Raw genomic sequence first — 16030 nt, forward strand, 5'->3', positions numbered from 1 at the left:
GGACTAGTAACCGAAAGGTTGCAAGTTCAAATCCCTGAGCTGACAAGATACGAATCTGTCGTTCTGTCCCTGAACAGGCCACTGTTCCTAGGCCATCATTGAAATTAAGAATTTGTTCTTAACTGACTTGCCTAGTTAAATAAAGGTAAAATAAAAAAAAATGTTTACTGCCAATGTCTGTCTATGGAGATTGCATGAATGTGTGCTCGATTTATACACCTGTAAGCAACGGGTGTGGCTGAAATAGCCAAATCCACTKATTTGAAGGGTTGTCCACATTTGTGTATAGAGAATGGACAGGTACTCTTGGCTAGAATAAATTAATCAAATAGACAAAATGTGTTTTGTAAATTAAAATATTATACTCCAGTGCTTGTTCAGTGAATTATAGTGATTCAATGGTATATGCCAGAATAAAAATAACATTTTCCAATATACTGTATGCCCTGGGCATATACATAGGAAATGTACAAATCTTTTTGTATTTCTTATTTTGTGCATTTTCTGGGCGTGTATGAAAAGCTAATTCAAATACATAGTTAGAGCACAGTTAATTCATACAACAAACAAACAGGACTGGCAGAGCTAACTACWAAGGGGAAGGGAAGGTAAAGTCACCTAACAAGATATGCAAAATAAATATAAATTAAAATGTTGACAACGCCTTAGACTCAGCCATTTCATGAATCACTGTAATACATTTGTTAGGTCATACCTTATTAAGTTACAGTAAATGCCATATTTCATAAGGAACCATCTGAAACATGTTCAGATCCCCTTTTTTCTCTGTAGGTTTGTCTGTACACATGTACATTTGTATAAGAGTATGAGAGAGTAGGTTATGTATCTCCCTGAATCATTCTGGCTCATGGCTGTTGCTGGTACTGGCTCTCTGTTGCGGTGTAGAAATCCTCCAGGACACTCTGCAGATACTCAAAGGTGGGCCGGTCCTCGGGCTTGTTCTTCCAGCACTCCAACATGATYTCATAGAGCTCCTGCGGACAGCTGTCGGTGCGCTGCATGCGYTAGCCGCTCTCCAGAGAGCGAATCACTTCTGGGTTTGTCATACCTAGATGATAGAGCCAGCACAGAAACACATCATTACAGGGGGAAAAGGATTAATTGAATTCATCATTCAATGAATATACAGTACAAGTACAGTAGAGTACATGTTATCATTCAGGTCCTGACCTGGATATGGTGTGCGTCCATAGCTGATGATCTCGGTCAGTAGGATGCCAAAGGACCAGACGTCTGATTTGATGGTGAAGGAGCCAAAGTTGATTGCCTCTGGGGCCGTCCATTTGATGGGGAACTTTGCTCCTTTTAGGGAACAAGAGTAGGCTTTCTTACTCTACCTTCTGCTGCACCCTGCTGTCACTGATACATAACACAGCTTGTCTTTTTCTATTCAAACCCTGTTATTTATTCAGTCCCACAGAACTCKCTCTGACACAATGATATATATCTCTCTTCATTGTTCCCTGACTTCCCTCTCTCAAATTCGAATTCCAAACCACACCCACATCTAAATGCTCCCTTTCTCTACTACGACTGTCCTATAATTTGCTAAATCAGCTGTTATGTTACAGTTATTAATTAACCATTATATGGCACAGACATGTTCCCCAAGGGGATAATGCTTACCTTCCCTGGCTGTGTACTCATTGTCCTCGATGATTCGGGCGAGGCCAAAGTCAGCAATCTTGCACACCAGAGCCTTCGAGACCAGGATGTTGGCGGCTCGCAGGTCTCGGTGAATATAGTTCCTCTGCTCGATGTAGGCCATTCCTTCTGCAATCTACGGACAAAGACATGGTTAGATGTCGGAAGACAATAGAAAAGGGGGCACTCCAAACATACTTCTGTGTTTGTTCACTTGGCAAAGGATCATAATGAAAGTATTCAGACCCCTTCCCCTTTTCCACATTTTGTTACGTTACAGGCTTATTCWAAAATTTATGAAATAAAAAAWMTTCCTCATCAATCTACACACAATACCACATAATGCTAAAGCGAGAACTTATTTTTCTAAATTTCGGCAATTTTTTAAACAAATAAAAAACAGAAATACCTTATTTACATAAGTATTCAGACCCTTTGCTATGAGTCTCAAAACTGAGCTCAGGTGCATCCTGTTTCCATCGGTCATCCATGAGATGTTTCTACAACTTGGAGTCCACCTGTGGTAAATTCAATTGATTGGACATGATTTGGAAAGGCACACACCTGTCTATATAAGGTCCCACAGTTGACAGTGCATGTCAAATCAAGTCTGAGCAAAAACTAAGCCATGAGGTCGAAGAAATTGTCCGTAGAGCTCCCAGACAGAATTGTGTCGAGGCACAGATCTGGATAAGGGTACCCAAACATTTCTGCAGGATCGTCATTCTTAAATGGAAGAAGTTTGGAACCACCAAGACTCTTCCTAGAGTTGGCCCCCCGGCCAAACTGAGCAATCGGGGGAGAAGAGCCTTGGTCTGGGAGGTGACCAAGAAGCCAATGGTCACTCTGACAGWGCAGTTCCTCTGTGGAGATGGGAGAACTTTACAGAAGGACAACCATGCCTGCAGCACTCCACCAATTAGGCTTTTATGGTAGAYTGGCCAAACGGAAGACACTCCTCAGTAAAATGCACATGACAGCCTGATTGGAGTTTGCCAAAAGGCATCTAAAGGACTCTCAGACCTTGAGAAACAAGCTTCTCTGGTCTGATGAAATCAAGATTGAACTCTTTGGCCTGAATGCCAAGCGTCACGTCTGGAGGAAACCTGGCACCATCCCTACGGTGATGCATGGTGGTGGCAGCATCATGCTGTGGGGATGTTTTCAGCGGCAGGGACTGGGAGACTAGTCAGGATCGAGGGAAAGATGAATGGAGCAAAGTACAGAGAGATCCTTAATGAAAACCTGCTCCGGTGCGCTCAGGACCTCAGACTGGAGCGAAGGTTCACCTTCCCACAGGACAACAGCCCTAAGCAGACAGCCAAGACAATGCAGGAGTGGATTCGGGACAAGTCTCTGAATGTCCTTGAGTGGCCCAGCCAGAGCCCGGACTTGAACCCGATCGAACATCTCTGGAGAGACCTGAAAATAGCTGTGCAGCAACGCTCCCCATCCAACCTGACAGTGCTTGATAGGATCTGCAAGGAGAATGGGAGAAACTCCCCAAATACAGGTGTGCCAAGCTTGTAGCGTCATACCAAAGAAGACTCGATGTTGTAATCACTGCCAAAGGTGCTTCAACAAAGTACTGAGTAAAGGGTCTGCATACTTATGTAAATGTATATTTTTTACAATTATTATTTTTGATTTAAAAAAAAGAAAGTTAAAACTGTTTTTGCTTTGTCATTATGGGTTATTGTGTGTAGATTGATGAAGGAAAATGTTTTTTTTWATCCATTTTAGAATAAGGCTGTAACGTAACAAAATGTGGAAAAAGTCAGTGGGTCTGAATACTTTCCGAATGCACCGTATCTGCTGTTTTCACACATTTTTTGATCTCAAGCTGCAAAGTAAGTAGCCTCCCCTTACGAGACAGGATTTTGCCTACCCCTTAGGATCACCTATAGGATGATAAAATAAGCAGTCATAAAAACAATGATATCAATAAAGATAATTGACTTTCAAATAGCAACTTATGTTATTCACAAGCACTGATTACTCCAATACCTACTCAACTGGGACAATATTTCCTTCCCAACGATCCCATCTGGGATCCCTTTAAAATTACAACTACCAGCAGGCTTTATTTTTCACCACTCACACACACGCACGTAAGTGTGCAAAAAAGTATTTAGTCAGCCACCAATTGTGCAAGTTCTCCCACTTAAAAAGATGAGAGAGGCTTGTAATTTCTTTATAGGTACACTTCAACTATGACAGACAAAATGAGAAAAAAAAATTCCTGAAAATCACATTGTAGGATTTTTAATGAATTTATTTGCAAATTATGGTGGAAAATAAGTATTTGGTCAATAACAAAAGTTTATCTCAATACTTTGTTATATACCCTTTGTTGGCAATGACAGAAGTCAAACATTTTCTGTAAGTTTTCACAAGGTTTTCACACACTGTCTGTATTTTGGCCCATTCCTCCATCTAGAGCAGTGATGTTTTGGGGCTTGTGCTGGGCAACACGGACTTCAACTCCCTCCAAAGATTTTCTATGGTGAGATCTGGAGACTGGCTAGCCACTCCTTCATTGCCCGGGCGGTGTGTTTGGATCATTGTCATCTGAAAGACCCAGCACGTTTCATCTTCAATGCCCTTGCTGATGGAAGGAGTTTTCACTCAAAATCTCACGATACATGCCCCATTCATAATTTCCTTTACACGGATCAGTCGTCCTGTCCCTTTGCAGAAAAACAGACCCAAAGCATGATGTTTCCACCCCCATGCTTCACAGTAGGTATGGTGCTCTTTGGATGCAACTCAGCATTCTTTGTCCTCCAAACATAACGAGTTGAGTTTTTACCAAAAAGTTATATTTTGGTTTCATCTGACCATATGACATTCTCCCAATCTTCTTCTGGATCATCCAAATGCTCTCTAGCAAACTTCAGACGGGCCTGGACATGTACGGCTTAAGCAGGGGACACGTCTGGCACTGCAGGATTTGAGTCCCTGGCGGCGTAGTGTGTTACTGATGTAGGCTTTTTACTTTGGTCCCAGCTCTCTGCAGGTCATTCAATAGGTCCCCCCGTGTGGTTCTGGGATTTTTGCTCACCGGTCTTGTGATCATTTTGACCCCACGGGGTGAGATCTTGCGTGGAGCCCCAGATCGAGGGAGATTATCAGTGGTCTTGTATGTCTTCTATTTCCTAATAATTGCTCCCACAGTTGATTTCTTCAAACCAAGCTGCTTACCTATTGCAGATTCAGTCTTCCCAGCCTGGTGCAGGTCTACAATTTTGTTTCTGGTGTCCTTTGACAGCTCTTTGGTCTTGGCCATAGTAGTTTGGAGTGTGACTGTTTGAGGTTGTGGACAGGTGTCTTTTATACTGATAACAAGTTCAAACAGGTGCCATTAATACAGGTAACGAGTGGAGGACAGAGGAGCCTCTTAAAGAAGAAGTTACAGGTCTGTGAGAGCCAGAAATCTTGCTTGTTTGTAGGTAACCAAATACTTATTTTCCACCATAATTGCCAATAAATTCATTAAAAATCCTACAATGTGATTTTCTGGATTTTCTTTCCTCATTTTGTCTGTCATAGTTGAAGTGTACCTATGATGAAAATTACAGGCCTCTCTCATCTTTTTAAGTGGGAGAACTTGCACAATTGGTGGCTGACTAAATACRTTTTTGCCCCACTGTATATAGACACACATTTGACTGACATATGCTGTTATAGAACTTGATTAACCTAATCTGTGTACCAATCTCAGTTTAATAATATAACAAACATAACCAAATCTGTCATGGTAGATTTAAATCTGAACGGACTGATCCAACAATGTCTTCCTGTTCCCCTTCTCTTTCAGTCATTCTCTCTTTCTCTCTCTCCATTCCATTTTGATATCTTCCTAATTTTTCAAACCTCTCACCTACAATCTACATACAACAGATGGCATAAACATACCTAATCACAGATAAGCATACGTTTATACGTTTGACTTTTCTCTAAGGTCCTCTTTTTATTTGATTAAAAAAATAATACTTATGCCCCCTATATTGCCTCTGTAAATCTGCAGCAACAGTTGTAAAAATGCAAATACTGTATGATCAGGTTCAAACTGATATTTTGAGCTGTGTCCATCTATTCCTTGTAATACAATGTGTCAATAATCATAGTAAAACATATTCTTAAAATATTCAAAGCAAACAATTGTTCAACAGCAAACATTGGCATAAAGAATTAGATTTACAAACATGTGCTGCCACACACCTTCTTCTGCCAAGCTAAAGACAGATTTGAATATTGAAAGGCTACCCACAATAGCAGAAACATCAGCCACAGAACAAAAGCAGGATCGTCACGAGACCACAAATGAGTGGCTTGATGATGTAGGTAAATGGACATAATGAGACCAAAGCATTCCTCCCTTTGTTTTGTTATGGCATTAGTCCCACTGTTTTTGTGTCTCATTTTCCCTTCTGCAAAAGAACCGCTGTAGAAMACTTGAAGAATATAAAACCATACAATTCAACAAAACCCGAACTGACAGTTTACAGGTTTTTTTTCAATCGATTTGGTGCATTTTTCAGATGTAAGTGGTGTATTTTCAAAACTCTTAAGTGCAAAACTCTAAACTGATAACACTTATAATGCTGTCTTATGTTCAGAACCTTTGATTGTGCATCCATTTGTGTTGAACACATTTTTGTTTTACGTGAAATACCATGATAACATTTTGTTTAGTCACCAATACACTCACCATTTAGCCATTTTAACTAACATTTCATCCAATAGCAAAAAATGCAAGACACATTTTTCAAACGGTTGTTTTTGAAGTGTTGAATAGAAGGAATAGTGGATGGTAAATATACTTTCCCATACAGTATTCAGCTAGTACTTTAACTATTTGTTTTTTCAACCATATTGTTGTATCTAATGGTAGGATGTGAGAAATATGTCAATCTTACAGTTTCATTATCCTTATACAGTACATAAGTAGAACAAATGAGCAGAAATAGGGGAATTCTGGGGGTATTGTAAAGCAGTAGGCTACAGTAAAAACGTATTTGTGTAGCACGGTGTGTGTAGGCCATTTCTACCCCATGCAGCATTGTTGTTCAAGATCACCTTTTCTATGTGGCAACTGATACAGTATAACCTTTCTCTCTCAGCTTGACAAAATTCATCAACTTACACTATATCAATGAAATTCAGATAACGAGTAGAATATATTGTTATAGTTTTTATCAATCACTATGGCGCTTTTTACAGATGTGGTATATTTTCTAAACTCTTAAGTACACTGATAAGCCCCCTGTATTATGTTCAAAACCTTGATTATGCATTCTTTGGGGTTTCACACATTTTTCCCCCCATATAGTTAATTGAATATTGCATTTTGAAAAGCAGATACTTACAGTAGATTGAATATCTATCCAAATTGAAAGAGTGATTTAGTGCAGTGACCAAGTGACTTTGTGAATTTGTTTTTTMTGTTTAGAGTTGTGAAAATGTACCACATACTTGTGAAAATTGCACCAGTGATTGAAAAAAAAACGAACTGTGAGATACGGTAGCTGAATCTCACCTGTGCACAGAAGTCAATGAGTTTGGGGAGCTGCACACGGTTGCCCTCATCAGTCTTCAAGAAGTCCAGCAAACTGCCTAAACACGCACACACATACACACAAACAGAATTCAATGACAGAAATAGACTGACAGGAAATGTACTGTACAGTAATGTAAATGTGTACAAAATGTCAAACTGTAGTGTACATACCCTTTTCCATGTACTCTGTGATGATGTAGATGGGTTCCTCTTTAGTTACCACGGCGTTCAGACGGACCAGCTTGTCGTGCTGCAGGGCCTTCATCAGGTTGGCCTCGTCCAGGAAAGCCTCCACCGACATGGTGCCAGGCTTCATGGTCTTCACTGCCACCTTGGTGTGCTTGTTGTATGTAGCTACAGCACAAGACACAAAGACAAACCACATTAGCCATGCTCAGTTCACAGCTCGCAAAAAGCAAGATGTTTTCAGAATACATATAAACTTATTCTGATTTCCCAGTATTGGTCCAAGTATAACCTTCTCAGAATGTTTGAGTAACTCACCCATCCAGACCTCTCCGAACTGGCCAGCCCCGAGCTTCCTATCAAGTTTGAGGGACTCCCGAGGGATCTCCCAGGCATCCTTCTCCCAGGGCTTCTGGGGCTTGGGACTGAGGCAGGGGCTGGTCAAGGCCTGGCACAGACCATCTCCCTGCTCTATTGGAAGCAAACACATCCAATGAGAGTAAGACATCCACACACAAAGCTCTGAATCATACAGGACATTAACTGAATATATATTTTAACTGTACATAACACACATTAATAAACACATAGAAAGTAAACACTGCTGGAGGCCATACAGACTGTGTGCCCATATTCAGAACAGGCAGCCAGCAGAGGGGGCTGTTTACCTCTAACTGTCACCATCCCCTTTAGTAACAGTGACTGCTAGGTTGTATCCATAGAGATAGATAGAGAACTCTAGTTGGATATAACCCACTTTTGCATGGACATTGCCATAGAGTACCACAGTATGAGTCATAATACCCATAAAACCTGGCGGTCAAAAAAGGAAATGGTTKAAATCGTTTTTCTACCATAYATTTTTCCCATTGTGGATTTTAGAAACACTTAAAATAAGGGCTGTGTTTCGTGTAGGCTTACCCTGGCGTGTAGTTTTGATAACCGTCTAAATCTTCCTAGGTCAAGGTGATTTTTACCAATATATTTGCCTGTATTTACCCCCCCCCCCCCAAATGAAATGCTGATTAGCTGCTAATGTGGCTATCATAAAGGACTACAAATGCCATGATAATCTGGACGAGACTGACGAATCGAGGCAAAGTTTAGAAATTTAAATTTAGAAATGAATAAATTGTCAAAATGTATTTAAATTGYCAATTCTGTGAACTGTCTTGTGCAAGTTTTTTACACAATACATTTAATCAAAGGTGGCAACTAGAGATGACGTTTAGGAGCTTGCAGGGATTTGTAGTCTTACATGACGCTAATTAGCAATTTTGAATCTGAGAGAAAATAGAGRCGAATACATTGATAAAAGTCACATTGTCTGAGAGAGATTTACATGGTTATCAAAARGTCACGCCAGGGTAAGCCTACACAAACAGCCCTTATTTTTAAGTGTTTGTAAAATTCCCGTTGGGAAACATTTATGGTGGAAAAAGGATTGGAACCATTTCCCTGTTTGACAATTTCCCTGTTTGAAGGTTTTATGGGTATTATGAGCCTTATGACACCTCCACTGTTGGGCTCGATAGAGGGCTATCTATCTCTATGGGTGTATCCCTGTGTATTATGGTGGTCTGGCCATGCTGTTGGCACTCACTTTTATAGTGGCTGACCAGTTCCTGCAGAGTGGTGAAGGTGATGCGTGGAGAGATGTAGAAYCCACCGTTATCCAGTGTACGAATCTTGTAATGCTTGACTGTGTCTCCTGATTGGGAATCACTGTCCCTTACGGATAAGGAGTAGCTGCCTGTAGTAGGAAGGAGAGAGGGCGTTAGCTTGCTAAATGTGTACAAGTTTGTTTGTATGTGTGTATGTATAAGAGCTTTTGAACTTGCTCACCCTTGGTTGTCTCACTGTCACGGATCATYAACGATCCCGTTTTGTTTGCTGATGCTAGCAGCTGCCTCTCTGCATCTTTCCTGCTCACTCCTTTATAGAACCACCTGGATGATGGTACATTTATATCACACACTGATTCATTTGAGCAGCTCTACTCATAAACTATTCACACAGTGCACTGATAAAAAACTTACTCTTCGGTTTCAAGTCTGTCTATGGCTACATAGTTATTGGGGATGTAGCCTTCCTTGCCTGCATAATTAACTGTGCTCTCCACCTTCTCCAGATCTGAGAGAGAAGAGATGAAGAGAGAGAGAGAGGACGAGATAGAGAGTGAGAGAGAGAGAGAGAGAGAGAGAGAGAGAGAGAGAGATAGAGAGAGAGGAGAGAGAAGAGAGAGAGAGAGAGAGAAGAAGAGAGAGAGAGAGAGAGACAGAGAGAGAGGAGAGAGAGAGAGAGAGGAGAGAAGAGAGAGAGAGAGAGAGAGCAGAAGAGAAGAGAGAGAGATGAGAGAGAAGAGAAGAGAGAGAGAGAGAGAGAGAGAGAGACGAGAGAGAGAGGAGAGAACGAAGAGAGAGAGAGAGAGAGAGGTGGATATACGGTAAGCTATACACTGCTTTGTATGGGTATTGATGCATCTTGTTTGTATGTAAAATGTCAGATTACACTCACTCCTGGAATATTTTAAGCTTGTCTCCCTTCTTGAAGTCCAGGTCTCATCATTTACAGCTCATATCATACAGTGCAATGGCAGATGCTCTCAGTACCTGAGGGGGCACGAAACAATAAGTGTTGTGGATGTGTGTGTGTTGTGTGTGTGTGTGTGTGGTCCTGTGGGTGTGTGGTGTTGTGTGTTGTGTTGTGTGTGTGTGTGTGGTGTGTGTGTGTGGTGTGTGTGTGTGTGTGTGTGTGTGTGTGTGTGTGTGTGTGTTGTGGGTGTGTACAGGTGTGCGTGTGTGTGTGTGCATGCACACATATGACAAAGAAAGACTTGTGGGTGACATCGTGTGCAACTTTACATTCTTAATACAACACCAGTGCCTTGCCTGGGTCACTTCATGTCTGACTGCTTTACTGTTATAGCAGTGGAGTGATCATCTCTGCTGTCTTGTGTGATCAGGCTCTGAGTGGTCTATTTCAACCCACACACGCTCACTTCTTTCACTCTCATACAGTATGTGGTCTCATTATATGACAACAAACGGTAATCCATTTTAGACACACCGTATGTAGTGTGCTGCTCAAAACAGAGTGTGATACAGTAATAGTTCCTACATCAGACTCAAGTAAGCAATGTGAGTACTGTAACTTTTCTGTGTTATACTCACCATTAGAGGGGACTGGAGGGGCAACGGAYATGGTTCTGTTCTGTAGACAATAGACAATATGTAGACAATATGAGATTAGAGTTTTGAGGAGAACCATGAGAAATGTAGTATGGAACATAGTATATTATTGTTGTAGTATAGTATAGTTGGGAGAAAGTGACAGACAGAGAAGGGGATGTGTGGTCAATGACAGACTAAGCAAGAYTGCGATAGACTGACAGAAAATAGGAATGTAAGTAAAACAGAAATAGAGGAGAGACTTTTCAATTCAATCACTAAATGTCTGTTCCATGATCACAAACACATTTCTGTGCTTGTTTGTTGTGCTACTTCCTCTTCCTCATTCTAAATAACAGCCCTGAGTCACATCCCTGCTACTGTAGCACATAACGTTTTGAGAACCAGATTTTTCTTAGAGCTTAGCGAGAGCCTGGTTGTCCTATGGTTATTTTGCATACAACCTTCCCACAAATGTCTGGGATTGGTGCAGGATAGTTGCTTGGCTTTGGAACATTTTRACCACATTTAAGGAAATTGACAGAAAAACGCTATTTTCTTGGTATTTCATTACTTTAACAGAACATTTCCTAAACGTTCAAACATGGTTACATTTCATTTCAATTTTGGTAATATTCTAGGAACATTATCTAATCGGTTTGACATTGGGAATGTTCTCAAATAGTTCAGAGAATGTTACAAAAAATACTATTCTTCTGTGGAAATTTCAGTACTTCAGCATAACGGTTCTATTTAAAGTCATGTTATCAAATTGTTCTGAGAACGTTAAGAAAACTTTCCATAAAAAACATAAGAAATATACATTCCATTCTCAGCATCAACAAAACTCTCTGTATCCTCTATTTTGTTAAGTGTGTTCAGGTGTGTTGGCCGCGCCCACTAATTGGCCAAACCTGATCTTATTGAGTGCTTTTTCCTTTGAAACAGGGTCTGTTTGAATCGACTAAAATGAACAGCTTTGTATGCTTAAAAAAACATGGCATGCTAGCTCCACGCTGGTGGATTAATCCCATGAATAGAGAACAGAAGATTATAGGTTTGAATCTCACTGATGCCATGTCACAATAAAAATAAATGTGTTTGCATGATTKATGCCCAAGTCATTTCCATGCGTCTTATCTGCGCTTGGAGTTCAAAAAAGTTGACCCCAAATAAGCTATCAGAGTTATTAAAATAAGTTTTAAGGAAGTCATTCAAAAACCTCCAAATAACCCACACTTTTCATTCTCAGAGCGTTAATAAAGCCTCCCAGGAAGACTTTCAAGGAACCAGACTAAAACGTTCTCAGAACCTCCATGCGATCTAAATATAAACGTTCCCGGAACAGGCAAAATGTTTACTTCTGTTCTCAGAACATTTAAAAAATGTTTRGTTTTCTTGGTATTTCATTACTTTAACAGAACAGTTCCTAAAAGTTCAAACATGGTTACATTTGGCTTTTATGGCTTGGGTTTTTATTTTTTTATTTAAAAAAACAACAACCTTTATTTAACTAAGCAAGTCAGTTAAGAACAAATTCTTATTTACAATGACGGCCTACCAAAAGACAAAAGGCCTCCCGCGGGGACGGGGGCTGGAATTAAAAATAAATAAAATATATACATAGGACAAAACACACATCACGACAGGAGAGACAACACAACACTACATAAAGAGAGACCTAATACAACAACATAGCAAGGCAGCAACACATGACAACACAGCATGGTAGCAACACAACATAGCAACAACATGGTAGCAACACAACATGTTAGCAGCACAAAACATGGTACAAACTTTTGTTCCCACAACCAATGTGAAACCAAAAACATATGTTCCCACAACTTCCAAGGAACCAGATGTGATATATGGGTTTACAATTAACACACAGGAAGTAATGACCAGCCCAGACACCAAAGGAAACCGACTTACAGATCGGTATCTTGTACTTGGCAACAGAGGAGAGTCGAGCAGTAATGCAAATAAAAACAACTGGCTAGAAAAGCACTTATTTCTTTAACGCACCTCACAAATTAATTATCTCTTCCTGTCCTCCAACATAATAATACCCCTGTCTCTTATACACATCTAGATGTGTATAAGAGACAGGTGTAAAAATGGCGCCATAGCAGTGCTAAGTCAATGTATTATGAAGAGTTTACTACAAGATACTGTATGGATATACTTGCCTTATGCTCTGAGGGTGACCGTTTACTGTAATATTTCCCATACAAGCCTACAGTGCTGTTACACAGCTGTTTAAAAGCTACAAAATGCTCAAAGTCATAATCACCAGAGTGACACCCAACTAGCAACACGCAGCCCTGCCCTTGGGACAGCAGGTAAAACATTTGCTAATGGTGATTGGTGGCATGAAGAGCTTTTTCTTTTCAACTTAAACCATAACATAGTAGGGCTATGTTCAGAGTCATAAGGTCTGTGTAAAATATTTACAAGAGGGAAATTAGACAGGGGTAATTCTTATGATMGAATAGAGCCTATGTCTGTATGAGAGAGAAAGGACCTGTCATTTTATTGTTCATCTGTGTTGAAATTAACAGATGAGCTGCAGTATTAAAATGAAAGGGAAAGGAAAYTGAAAGGGGCATACCTAGTCAGTTGTACAACTGAATGCCTATAACTGAAACGTGTCAGCGTGAAAGAGAGAGAAAGAGAGATGAAGGGAAGAAGTGGTGTTTATCAGTCTGAGTAATACCCTTACTCCAACCTAACAGAATAAAATGTGTAAATATTGACTTCCATTTCCATTTAAACTGTATTCCTCTTGTCACAGCAGGGTCAGTTTCTTTTTAACAGTTAAAGTTTAACTTGCAGCAAAACCATTTAAGGAAAAATGTTTATTGTGATTGAACCTTTTCCAATCTATCATATTATGCTTCTCCATGCCAGTAAGCCAGGCTACAGGTATAGGAACCCCCCCCCCCCCCCCTRTCRCCGGTTCTCAGGAGAAGATGCTTCTWCCAAACCATCAAGTGTTGTATCATGAAAAATTGTCTCTGGTGGTTGGCCAAACCTTTCTCATCCATTTACAAACCTCCTCAGCCTCTTATCAACCACTCACATCGTCCATTTATCTCATTAAACCATGACACACATGGCATGTACTTCCTGTACAGAGGAAGTTAACTGGAGGTGATGATCAGACCATAGACGCAGAGAACTACCCTGCTCTTAAGAAAGTGCCCCCTCATCCTTATCGTCTCCATCCATCTTTCTATCCACGTCACTTGATCCAATCAGCCCCTAATAACACCCCAACCATCCTCCTCCATCTGTCTCTGGACTCTGGCAATGTCTGTCTGTCTCTAACCCATCATATTACCCACAGATGCAAATCTAGTTAGCTGTGAGAGCCTTGCGCCATGTGTGCCTCTGGCACTAACCGCTATCATTGCATCTGCTGCAGGGCAGGCGGCGGGCGGCTGGGAGTGTACACCATGTGAAAAACATCACTGCTAAACCTCCTCTGCTAGTACTCTCACAAACTGCCATGCCATGGAACCAGGAACCATACACACACATAACATATTAAACTTATGGAAGCAAGTTTCGGGTGTGATGTGACCATTTACTGTTATTTTTTGATTTTTTACAAAATCCACAATTACTACTTTKCAATCAGGGGTTAGAACCTAAATTATTTTCTGAACAGAATCCATATTTATTTTGTTCCGTTGCAGTGTTCTGAACCATTAAAAGAAAAAAGCTTACAGTTCATATAGTTCCTTTTCCTTATTTTTTTTAAAGCCTGTGAAATCGACAGTTTTGACAAAATAGCTCATTAATTTACTCTACCAATTAGCACGGATAGAGAAGCTTGTTATGGAATGAGTAATAATTGTTTAGTTTCAAGTTATGTATGTACAGGATACAGATGTACACCGTCCAAATAKATTCTCACTTGCAGGTTCCTTCTTGATTATGCAACAACAATAAGAAATAATAAAATATTAGAATACGAACCTAAAGTAAATGGTTCAATAGAATAGAATAAACATTGTAGCATAAGTATAATACGGGAAGGCAKAATTTATTGTACAATATTTACACGTGTTTTGGGGAAGAGGGATTGGGGGTCAAGTGTTTAAGCTGTGCAGTATTTAGCAATAATAAATAAGAATCTAGTGGCAGCAGTTGTGATGTGTGTGTGTGTGTGTGTGTGTGTGTGTGTGTAGCATGAATGTATATGTGTGTGTGTGCGTGAGTGAGTGTATGTGTGCTAAGGTGCAGAGAGTCAGTGCAGGTGGTAAGTCCATGTTTTTGGTCAGAGTGCTATTGCAGACTCAAGATACTACTGAAATTTCACCATTGGGGAGAGAGTGAGAGAGAGGGGTGGACATGGAAGGGGCTTGGCTTGAACCGGTTCAAACCCCTGGTTTCCATCAAAATATAGATTACAAGCCATGAAGAGGCATTGCATCTACAGTGCATTCGAAAAGTATTCAGACCCATTGACTTTTTCCACATTTTGTTACGTTACAGCCTTATTCTAAAATGTATTAAATAGTTTTCCCCCCCTCATCATTCTACACACAKTACCCAATAATGACAAAGCAAAAACAGSTTTTTKGAAATGTTAGCAACTGTATTKAAKATTTWAAACTGAAATATCACATTTACATACTGTAAGTATMCAGACCCTTTACTCAGTACTTTGTTGACGCACCTTTGGCAGCGATAACAGCCTCAAGTCTTCTTGGGTATGACGCTACAAGCTTGGCACACCTGTATTTTGGGAGTTTCTCCRATTCTTCTCTGCAGATCCTCTCAAGCTCTGTCAGGTTGGATGGCGAGCATTGCTGCACAGCTATTTTCAGGTCTCTCCAGAGATGTTTGTTTGGGTTCAAGTCCGGAGGTTTCCTCAGACGTGACACTTGTCATTCAGGCACGAGTTATATCTTGGTTTCATCAGACCGAAAATCTTGTTTCTCATTGTCTGAGAGTCCTTTAGGTGCTTTTGGCAAACTCCAAACAGGCTGTCATGTGCCTTTTATTGAGGAGTGGCTTCTGTCTGGCCATCTACCATAAGGGCCTGACTGGTGGAGTGCTGCATATGGTTGTCTTCTGAAAGGTTCTCCAATCTCCACAGAGGAACTGTAGAGATCGGTCAGAGTGATCATCAGGTTCTTGTCACTCCCTGACCAAGGCCTTCTCCCCCAATTGCTCAGTTTGGCCAGGAGGTCAGCTCTATTAAGAGTCTTGGTGGTTTCACCTTCTTCCAGAATGATGGAGGCCACTGTGCTTTTGGGGACCTTCATGCTATAGACTGGCTATTCCCAAACTGGCTATTGCCAAACCTAAACATTGCGCGTGATTCACATTTTCAAGCAGTCCATTTAGATTTTCAACGGGCCTTTGCAGCCAAAGAGCTACTGCCTCCTTACCTGGGAAAGCACCGAACAACAGACAGAGAGTTGGACCATCG

General features: G+C 40.6%; 1 pseudogene; it reads right to left on the reverse strand.

The window, feature by feature from the left end:
* Positions 1 to 369: 369 nt before the first annotated feature.
* Positions 370 to 15863, reverse strand: LOC112068453 (tyrosine-protein kinase HCK-like; annotated as a pseudogene).
* Positions 15864 to 16030: the final 167 nt, after the last annotated feature.

This window comes from Salvelinus sp. IW2-2015, unplaced genomic scaffold, assembly GCF_002910315.2.
Source record: "Salvelinus sp. IW2-2015 unplaced genomic scaffold, ASM291031v2 Un_scaffold516, whole genome shotgun sequence".
NCBI classification, from domain to species: domain Eukaryota; kingdom Metazoa; phylum Chordata; class Actinopteri; order Salmoniformes; family Salmonidae; genus Salvelinus; species Salvelinus sp. IW2-2015.